At 43.8% G+C, this 11,512-nt stretch overlaps 1 long non-coding RNA gene across 1 annotated transcript; it reads right to left on the reverse strand.

Annotated features, from left to right (window-relative positions):
* LOC110398343 lies at positions 8,113-11,026 on the reverse strand. Its single transcript, XR_002438332.1, has 2 exons — positions 10,950-11,026; positions 8,113-10,241 (listed from the first exon to the last, which is right to left on the reverse strand). It is a non-coding gene; the product is annotated as an uncharacterized LOC110398343 (long non-coding RNA).

Here is an 11,512-nt window from a genome sequence, read left to right on the forward strand (position 1 = left end):
CCTTTTCTTTGAGAGAAAGGCTATTTTTCCCCTCTCCAGTAAAATTATATTCTAACTCAAGGATTTGCTGATTTTTATGGGCTATTGTATTCACACCACTTTATCTTTCACTCCTACAGCGATATAGCGTCCTTTCGTACAGGTTCAAATTGGGTTGTGTCGAGATGAGTCTTTTAGCAAATGAATCTTTGCGCATGCAGGAGATGCCCATGTGTTTGCATGGGCATGAGTGTGCATATGTGTGCAAACAGAAAGGGCACATTTCCGATATATTCAGTTACAGGATATAACATTATTTCAAACTTATTTTCCTTGGTGGGTTTGGAATAGGGATTGTTTTCTTTTTTTGGTTTGCTTTGAATTGCTGAGAAGCAAAAAGCTCAGTAGCGTGCTGAAAATTCTTTATCCTTGTCATCTTCATTCATATCTGCTATAGGATGACTGTTTCTGTGTGCCACCATTTATCTTGGAATGCTGTGTAAACCATAGCTTTTCATTCTCTTCTGCCTCTATGCCAAATTCTGGAGTAGCCAAAAGAAGGCCTTTGCCCAGGTCTGTATTTCTTATAAAAATTACTCATCGTTCTACAACTTAAAACATAAAATAGGGCTGCATGGTCATTGTCATATCTAGTGCGTTAAGCCATGAAGCTTAACGTTGTATGTAATACATGCTTATTCCTGCATAATGAGATAGGAAAATATGGAAGACAAGTTGTTTTTTTATTTTTTTTCCCAATAGAAATGCTCAGAATTACAAAATAAAATAAAATCTCCCACTGAGAGTTTGAGAAAATGTTTTGTTTGAGTGCCCATGAGCAAGCTAGATTGGTCAGCCAAAATTAAAGTGTTACGAGGCATCTTCTCCAAGGAGCACCTGCCATCTCTTCCTACAACAACTGTCTACTGAAACTGCTATGATGCGCCTGGGTCCTGACATCTCCTTCTATTAGCAGCATTTGCATCAACCAGTGTGCCTGTAGAACAGCTTGGGAAGAAGAAAATGGCTCTCTACAAATGAGGTTTGATCTGCCGGGGTGAACACTGTGTGTTTTATTCTGGTATGAACCCTCTGCAGTTCAAAAGGACAGTGCCTGGCCTGTATTGAGAAAATCCCATGCAAATGAGAGTAATTTGAGTATAATAACAATGATATAACACAGCAGTAGGCAAGGAGTTGTATGCCATCTAGTGTGCGCTCTTTGGTTAATAAAGCAGTTATTTACTTGCTTGTCTTAGCACTCTGTGTGGTTTAACAAGGGTGACCTCAGGTTTTGCTCGGTACTTAGTATTTTAATAATTAGCTCAGGCTGAGCAGACATTATGTCAGGTGGGCTGTCTGCTTTAATTCTTGGTGCAAGAACCCTGGAGCTGCACGGGGAGCCATGAAGGCTGGTGTCAGAGAGGGGTTTGCTCCTCATCTTCAGCGAGCAGCCGAATGCACCAACAGTGAGGAAGTTAAGGCAAACTGATGCAGAAAACCTGGTTTCTTCTTTCCCGTGATGACATCCACCATGAGTTTCCCTATCCTGCCATGGCTCTGGCATCACCACCAGATCCTAGGGGGAAGGTGCCCACGGGAGCAAGACCTTTGGGTGCAACCAGTCCCACCAAAATGACAAGACTGCCCTCACAGGAGTGCAGAGGGGGGATAGAGGACACCCCAGAGCCCTGAGAAAGGCCGGTAGCCCACCATTCCTCTGCTGCAGGCTGGGGTTTGGGAACACTTCCCACTGGCAGGTTGGAGGGCGACTACCTCCTGGAGAAGGTGGGAGGGAAACAGGGATGTGAGAGGCTGCCCTGGCACGTGGCCAGGCATGGCCGTCGGGTGTGATGTGCTCTTGGATTTTATTTAAATCAGGAAGATGGAAGGACAGTTCAGAGCATTGGATTAATTCCACTTTCTCCCCCTCGCTCTCTCTCTCTCTTCTTTTTTTTTTTTTATAAGAAAAATAAAAGAGACTTTGAAATATTAAGAGAGAGTGGGATTAGAGCCCTCTCCTGCTACCCCAGTCTTTCCTCCCCTATTAATTTCCACTTGATTAGAATTCTTTTTGAAGTATTTAAATATGGACAATAGGAAAAAGGGAGGGTGAAGTTATTGAATATCAGTTAAACTGTATTAATATAAGCTCAGTTCCAGCTTTTATATAGATACTTCATATATATGTATAGTTTCCACTAGGAATAAAGTAGATCTATCCCTCCTCCCCTACCTAAAGTAATTATGATTTAAAAAAACCTATAATGAAACTCTTAAACTTTAATAGCCCATTTATAAATCCCCAGCTTAAAATTCAAATGCTTTAAAAAAAGTTTTAGAACTGTAGAAATTTGATTTTTTTCCCTTTTTTTCTCTCTTTTTCTTCTTTTTTTTTTTTTTTTTTTTTTTGTAAGAGGTACTTTTATACAGTAAAACTTTTGAAGCAGTGTTTCAGGAGCAGCCACCCCTGGCCTCGGTGGCAGCTGGGGTGCAATGGGGCTGTGGAAGAGGTGGTGGGACTCTCTGTGTTGGCAAATGGAGGTGGTAGCGAGATGGTCCTGGCAGCCTCCCTAGGGCTGCAGAACCACTGGAGACTTCCAACTTTTCCATCCCCAGCATGGGTGGCTTACCATCATATTGGGCTTGATACAGAGGTCTCAAGATTTTCCTCCAATAAATATGATGCTGGGATGACTGATGGAGGGGTCTTGGGTCCCTGTGATAGACAGTGCTGGGCATCCCCATCATGGTCATTTTGCACCTCTTCATGCCTCACCTGCTGGGATCTGAGCCATTATTTGGGGGGTTTCATTTATAAATCAGTCCTTTTACAAACCAGATTTAGATATCTCCATCCAGATTCATAAATCCTCTCAGCTAACCTAAGAACTGCAGTTTGATTTACAAACCATGACTTTTCGCATCAGATTTAACTCCCTGACTGACTTCTGTAGCGTTCGATTGGCTTAGAAGTCGGGAAATAGATTTACAAATCCTAAAACAGATTTACAAAGCCTAAAACATATTCACTGGTCATGCCAGTAAGTTCCAAGCAAAAAAAACATATAAATAAATACCATTAATTTACAAATACTTCTTTGCATTAGGAATACAAGAGACTGATTTACAGCACAGGACTCTGAGGTCCTGTCACCTTTATGATTAACTGTATAGATCCAGCTCTCACGTTTAAATGCAAAACTCAGATCTATAAATCTCAGTCGGATGTTCTGTCTCTAACTGAGCCTGACTTCCAGCGAGGTCATAGGATATGACACGAACCCAACTGTTGACACCAGTTCCTCTACCCATCAGATGATCAAAAGTTGATGCAGCTACCCATGGGAACACAACACGTGTGATCCTCACAGCCATGTGAGGATGAGGGACAGAGGGGCTGCAGTGGAAAACTCTTTAAGGCATGATGTTTAATGAGATGAAAATGGTTATCCAAGGAGAGGATGTATTTAGGAGCATGTGTTCCCCTGCCTGATGGATTGTGGTACGTCCTCAGAAGATCTGTGTTTCACATCCTTCCTCTCCACGCTGCAGCATTCTTCTATCCCATCTCCTGGGATGGGCTTAGCACTAAAGTAATCACAACTCATGTTGCTGTGCTCTTAAAAATGCACTGGAAATGGTCCAGATGGTATATTTGGATTGATTGGCCCTGCTTAAAGAGGAAAGAAAAGAAATGTTATATCTGCTTGAGAATAATTTTTTACATAGCATTTTCAAGACGTCATGCTGTTTCTCTGAGGTGGTGGCCCTCTGTACCAGATTCAAGAAATAAACACTCTGTAACCCAGCCAAGATTTCTTTTTTTTTTTTTTTTTTTTTTTTTTTTTTTTTTTTTTTTTTGCTAATGATGCAAAGTTCCATCTTTCTTGATGTTCTGGAGTGACTTAGAGGAAAAATCTTGTCCACAATGTTAAAATGTTCTCAAGCGCCATCACAATTCAGCCATTTCTTTTTCTCTGTTTCCTCCTCTTCTTTTCTTTCTTTTTTGTAGTCTTCAGTTTTCCAGATATACATCATAAAGTGATGACTGTCACTAATTCATTTTCCCTTTCGCAATCCCCTTAAACAGAAAAATCAGCAGGTGTAAGCAGGTGTAAACATGAAGAATAAAAAGGTGGGTAACAATGAAGACTTCATGGAAACTCACAGAAACGGGCATCCAAGCGTAATGGTTGCAATTAAATGACAGGCAGCAATTTTCAGATGAGATTTTGTAAAATGAATGCTGAAAAATGCATCTTAAGAATCAATTCCGGAGCAGGAACTTGAGAATCTGGAAGGTGCCAGGGGAAGCCAACATCAACAGAAAGCTTGGTCTTGCTTATTAGAGAGAAACCAATGGGTTGATGGTTGGACTAGACGATGTCGGTGATCGTTTCCAATCTTCCTGATTCTATGATTCCATGAAACAAGCAGTTTAAGGAATAAAACCCCTCCACCTTTCAATCCCCTGAGGTAGGCCTTCACTGAGGAAAGGGTTTGACCTGTGGGTGGGTTTTCACGTCTTCTGCAACTTCTCATGCTGGCTATGCCGGTAGCTCTGGCTGTCTTAGGGAAACTGGTGGGACTTGAATTGCAAAGCAATGCCAAGATCCTCCTCACCCCCTCTTTGAACTGGGCTTGGCATGTTTTGCTCTCATTCCATTCCTGGCATCAAATGAATAAAGGTTGTTTTCCTACTTAAGAAGCACGTGGCACTAATGTTGCCGTGGCCCAAACCTTGCCCAGATGCAAGGAGAAAGAGTGTCCCACTGAGTCTGATTTCCTTCCTCCCACTGAGAAGCCTAAGAAAATGCCATTTCCACTCTCCCCTCTCCAGAGAGATCTCCTCAGTAATGTTATTATGCTTTCTCCAGACACCTCCTCCACCACGTGCCCTCAGGAGCTACTAATAATAATATTGCAAACCCCATAATAAATATTGTGATGTCTGCCTAACAGGCAGTCGAAAGAGGCTGAGAATAAATAATAAAAAAAAGAGAGAGAGAGAGAGAATTTTCAATTTATCTGTGCTCATATGCGTGTGCACAAGAGAGGGAGAGAGAAAAGAGTTAGCTATTAAAGATCCCGCATAGCCACGGGCAAATTCAAGCATCGTTGTCTCCTTGCAGAGACCTTTTTCTTAAAGCGGAGATTACTCTGGCGGTTCAAGGTGCTATCGAGCTCTAACCAGGGACAATTACAAGGCTCCAGTTGGAGCGTCTGAGATGATGCTTACGTCTGATAAGGTTGAAGGGGAATAATGGAAGGAGGGAAATGATAATGGACTGCTGAATGGGTGGGTTGAGGTATCATTGCCATAGAGCCTGGAGACAGAAGTGGTTGCTGATGCAGAGAGGGTTGGTAGTTTTTTTTTGCTTTTTTTCCCCATTTTGTTTCTATTTTCCTTGCATAAGAAAAAAAAAAAAAAAGAATATCGCTGAACATACACTTCAGAATGATTTTTTTTCTCCTAGCCCCAAGCAACATTAATAATACCACTCACCAACAAGTTTTGAGCCAAGGGAGCATTCACAAAACAAGCCTGCGTGCCTTGCCTCTCACATCACTCAGGTCAAGAGGTTCAAAGAGCATTTTTCTCCTCTCCGTCCATCAACAATTCACGAGCACAAGGCAGGACCCTGTGGCTGCTCTCAGATGACCAAAGACTGAAGACCCCAACATCATGTGCCCAGCCCCATCTCCGGGCTGCCTAACCCATATCCCTCCCCTCCATTCCCTTTCTCGTCCATTCTCATCAACCTGTGGGCCATGGTCTTCATAAAACAAGGATTGCTGGTAGACCACAGAAAGCACTAATGAAGCTTTCATTACATTTTTGCTGAGATTTTCTTTTCCTGGTCTGGATTATAGCTGATAACAACTTTGGTGCATTTTAATGTCCAATAAACAAACAAAAATCTATTGTTTTTTTCCTTTAATTATGTGACTCTCTTCTCACTGACAGATCCATTTATATCTGCCTTCTTCTTCAGAAGTATTAAATCACAGCAGGATTTTATTTATGTTTTTTTCCAACACGGGAAGATGCCACAACCATGGCCATGTCCCTCAGTGCCACATCTCCGTGGCTCTGGAACACCTCCAGGGATGGTAACTCTCCCACCTCCCTGGGCAGCCTGTGCCAGTGCCTCACCGCTCATTCAGAGAAGAATTTTTTCTTAATATCCAGCCTATCCTACGTTGGAGTTCAAAACACCCCTCTAAGATACACAAATATAGGGATCATATGTAAAGAGAAAACAGAGACAAAAGAAGAACTTTTGCACAGCTGAATTAAAAATCCTTTCAGTTCACTGAGAGCTGGACAAAACCTGGCTGCTGGGGTGGAATATCTCCAAGCAGCATCCCAGTGAGCCCATCAAGGGGTGGGGAGTGAGTCACCAGCTCTCAATTGCAGAACTTGCAGAGAGGTGGTGTCAGACACAGCAAAACCCAAAGTCGTTTGCTTTAAAGAAATTATGGCATTTAAAGAGCACTGCTCTTGGGTGGAATTTATCTTGCCTGCACATGGATATTAAGAGCATCACTAGCTGAGCTGAAGTCCCAAACTTGGCCTAGGGTGATAAACATGCCTTAAGGGGTAAAAGTCATCCAGCATCTCCCATAGGTCAGCCTTGATTCAGTGTGGATTATGACCTACAAATGTCCATTTGTCTCCGTAGACTCTAACGTGAGCCTAATCAAAGAGTTCAGACATAAACAAGTACCCTGTTCACCTCTAAAGCCAATGAGATGACCACACCTTTGAAATATAATTCACTTACCTCCTAGGTTTTAAATCAGTAGAGATCTGTGTTTTCTGACTTCTCCATTAGAGAGTGTTGAGTTTGGTGTAGTCAGATCACACCGGGATTTGGTCTAGAAGGCAGCTAGGACAAGTTGAGAGAAGAACGAGCAACAATAACATTACGGACTTCACAACACCACTGCATCCATGTCATGGAAGACATGTCCCACACCATGTCCCACTGCTCAGGTTGTACTGCGTTGAGCATGTGAAGGCGATTCAGTAGGTCAGAGGGTCGCTTCCACTTGTGAGTCTTCAGTTCAACACTTGGGAGTGCAGGCATCGGAGTGGCAACCACTTCAAAACTTGCAGCATTGTTGATGGAGACTTTGGAGCCCTTGCAGGTTAGGAGACCCCAGGGACAGAACACCTTGGGGAACAGCACGTATGCCTCTATGCAGAGCTGCTGGCAGCCCTGCTTGCTGCCAGTTAACCTTCCCAGATTTTTGGTGGGACAGAGGTCCTTGGAAGCTGGGTCTTGCAGGTGGGTCCGAAAGCATAATAGAACTGAGTGGAGTCAGACAGATGAGATGAGCATTAGATGTATCCAGAGATGACCAGACACCCACAGCACATCCTTACAGAGGGCACATAGAAAGGACAACATGACAAGGCACGTACATTTCAAGTTGAATATAAGGAAAAGGCTCCGCCCCAGAGGGCGGTGGGCATGGAACAGGTCCCAGGGCAGTGGCCACAGTCCCAGTGCCAGAGTTCAAGGAGCGTTTGGACACCTCTCAGAAATAGGGTCTGAATTTTGGGTGATCTGTGTGGAGCCAGGGGTTGGACTCGGTGAGCCCTATGGGTCCATTCTAACTCTGAATATTCTACAAATTTCTGATTTCTATTCCTTAACTAAAACATGAAGAAGTGGAAAAAGCTGGCGTCACTCCCAACAGTTGAAAACACTCGGTATTTCCTTCCTTGCTACTTCCATTTACTCTTCCTCTGCATCAGGCTTCTCACCTTGAGCCTTTGGTTGAGCTGAGACTACAGATCTCAATAATTTACGGAGCCCCAAATTTCGGTGTGAGATTCCCACCAGCCTTCCTGCTCCTGTCCAGCAGTCCCTTGTCAGAGAAACAGCCAGGAGAAAAGAGCAGGTAATAGATGGGGAAATGTCTTTGTGCTCTCTGCCATTGTAGTGGGCTAAAATAAAGAAGCTGCTGTGTGATGCAAGGAGAAAGGAGATGATATCTGTCCAGGTTATACCCTGGATACTAAATCCAAAAGCATTTCAAGCAAGATCAGTTGGCTTAAAAAAAAAAGTTTATTTTCTTTCCAGCTCTTGGAAGTGAATCTATTTGGTGTCAGGCTGAAAGAAGACAGCGTGTAAGTAACTGAGAAAGTGTTTACTCAGTGAATTAGTTCAGCTCTCATTGTGCAGAGAGGATTATGGCCTCAGCAGTGGATGAGCTCCATTTCAGGCTGGAGTGGCTCACTTAACTACCTCCAGGGCAGGACTAATTATCATAGGACTTAGGCCATTAAAGGGCTTTAACTACCAGTGCTCTCTCCCAGGTCTGGATTAACTGTTTGCCTGGAGCAAACTGCCTCGATAACCATTCAGCCTAATGGTCTGCTTTGATTCCTCTGCCCCCGCTGCCCACCCCTTTCGTCTTTAAACTTTCCATGATTGGCAGATCTGGAACAATAGCTAAGAATATTACTACCATTGCAGCAAAACGACAAAGGGGTTTTGTTACAGGGGTTGGTTTGGGGGGCTTTTTTTTTCCCCCCTCTTCCGCTTGATCACTGCTGAGGCAATGTTAGGAAGTGCTATTAACCATGGCAGAGGCCCTTACCTGGCTCAGGTGGATTGAGAGGGGCTGCTTCAAAGGCTTGACCCTCAAGGGAAAATACCAGTGTGCCCACAGAGCTGGGCTCTGTCTTGTTCTGTTGTCTATATGACGGTAATTGTGGCAGAAGTCACTCTGCATAGAAATAGCAAAAGACTGTTGTGCCCCGAGGTGTCAAATAGCCAAGATGAGAGATGAGAGGGAGCGGAAGAAGAGGCTGGAGTGTAGTAGGTTTAAATAAATGGTTTGCCCAAGGAAACAGATGGAGGCTGTGGCAGAGGCCTCTCTGCTCCTTATCATTAACAGTAGGTTTGAAGAACTATTTAGTGGTTCTCCCGTAACAGCAGGCTTCTCATCTCTTGCAGGATGCCATCACGTCTGGGTCAGCAGCAAACTCTTTGCTCTTCAGCTCTTCATTCCTGAGTAACATCCTTCAGAGGTTTTCTCTCCACCTTCCACATTTTTTGGTGAGGTTTTTTTGTTGTTGTTGTTGTTGTTGTTGTTTGGTTTTTGGTTTTTTTTGGAAGGAAATCCCACTTAATGCCAATCTCCATGCTGAGCACACAAGGCCCAACGTGAAAATCACTTATGTGCTCAGATGACGTTATTCATCTGAGTAACTTGGCTGTTTGGGGAAGAGAGCTTGTCCAGTCAAAGCCCATAACATCCACAGCAGCACAGATTAAAAGCTGAAATGTGCATTTGTGCTCCTCCATGTATTTATGTCCTCGGCAAATACATAAATAAAACAGATATTTGTGCAAAACAATATATAAAAATCAGGATGATTCTTGTGGCACTTCTCATCCTGCTGTTATTAAACCGGCACAGTGTGCTCAGAAACATGATGTGCACACAGCAGAAGACGGCCCTGACCCAAATGAGCAATGGCTACAGGTGGCAGCTTCCTATGCTCAGAGCCTGCTCAAAGTTAGGAAGCTTACATGCTCAAAATAGCAAGACAGATCTAAAACAAAGCCCAGAGAAAGATGCTTGGGCCAGCAATGGACCACTGCCTGCGCAGAGTAAACCAGGTGGGATTATCTGAGTGGAGACAAAGGTCTGCAGCCAGGTCCCGCTGATGACATGAGCCCTGCCAAGCCCAGGCACCAGCTTTGCTCTTTTGGGATCCTTCTCTTCTTTTTCTCAGCATGCTGCGTTGGATGGCAGTGCCTGTCCAGCAATGGGCTTTTCTTCTTTAACACTTTTCTCCATCCCTTTGTGCACAGTCATTACTGACTTACATATTTTGTAGCCCAGCTGACAGCTTTCACAGTGTTTTTCAGAGCTCTGGAGTCTGCTGTAAGACGGCCAAAGTCGCGTTCTGCTGCTTTGTCTATATGGAAATTGTATAATTTCTGCTTTCCTCTGATCTCTTACTCTGAGGATAATGGAGTTTGGTGCTTTCCCTTCTTGCCCCTTCTGCAGGTGTGAACTAGAATGTAAGACAAACTGCTTGCTGGAGTGCAAGTTATTTGTTGTTTGCAGATGAACGGAGGTGGTTTTCATTTCCTGTGATTCTGAGTATTAAATGTTTTCCCCTCGTCATTTACCCACTGCATGACATCTTCTGCTTTCAACTCGTTCATTCCTCGTTGTGTCTGAAACCTTCACACTGAAGCCCATCAAGGGAAACATAACTGAAGGAACTCAGTAGGAAAAGAAGAGAAAAAAAAAAAAAAAACAGAGGCAGGTGAAACAGCAAGCAAATATATTTGAAGAAAAGGCATTTTTCAAAGGACAAGAAGAGCATCTGAGGATTTCCTTCTCAGTACCAAGGGTACTCCAAGCTTGGCAGAAATGTCTACCTATGAAATCTATCAAGAAGGCCCCCAAAATGAAAATCAGAACTGTGGTAATCTAGGTGTGAATGAATTTGCCCTGTCCTCAGTAAGAAAGCACCAAGACTGCACTTCCAGAGGCAGCAGCTCTCTGTTACTGTGTGCCTGTTCATCAGGGCTAGACCTTGCCCTGCTCTGTAGCAGGAAGGATGCCTGTGGTGAGACAGGAACCGCTGCACTAAGACCAGGAAAGCACATACTGGCATCTCCTTCACTTATTTATGAAATGCAGCTTTCCCACCTTCCCTCCAAACTGCAATTAACTTGTAAACGTATGCTACAAAATTAATTTTCCACTCACTGCTGTTCTTCTGTAGCTAAGAGGAATTAGGTCAATAAAACACCAATGTGTGCTCTGATGTGGCCCTTACAACAAGCTCTGTCCTCATACAAAAACCTGTGAAACTAATGAACCTGGCACAGCTCACACACAGGAAGCCCAGGGTCTAAAGGGAGCATGAACCAACCCCCTTGGAGATGCTCCATCCAAAGGTTCTTGTGTTCCTATACATATACCTCTGTGTTAGAGAATCATGAGTTTGCCACCACCTCTTGTGAACAGGGCATCTTCTTGGCTGCTAGTGCAAGAAATTCATGATGCAGGTGTAGAAAACCTTGCTGGGAAATATCTGAACGTGTGATTGGTTAAGAGATGGGTTTTCCTGGAGGCTGACTCTACGGGAGACAGCTGTGCTGAGAAACAGGGAAAAGCTGTTTGAAACAAACAGCAACATTAGCTGGCAACTGAAAACAGCTGCTCTAGAAAAAAAAATAACCCATTCCCCCCCACACACAATAGCATGTTATGGGAGAACAGCTAATCTTGTAGCGTAGGCACAGAACTCAGCACAGGGAGGAGATAACAAAGACCAGGGGCTCTTGTGTTATGGGTCAGCTGCTGGCCCCCAGCTTCACGTCTTCTCAGCAGACACAACAGGCACTGTCACACAATGTCACTATGCCTGTGAGAGATAAGCTCCTGGATGAAAAACGGCTGGCTGGAGCTCAAGCCAGGCAAGATAGAAATGATGCTTCTAGGAAAAAAAGTGATTTAAGCATTAAGGCCTTTCCTAAGACAA

This window comes from Numida meleagris, chromosome 4 (assembly GCF_002078875.1).
Source record: "Numida meleagris isolate 19003 breed g44 Domestic line chromosome 4, NumMel1.0, whole genome shotgun sequence".
Lineage (NCBI taxonomy): Eukaryota > Metazoa > Chordata > Aves > Galliformes > Numididae > Numida > Numida meleagris.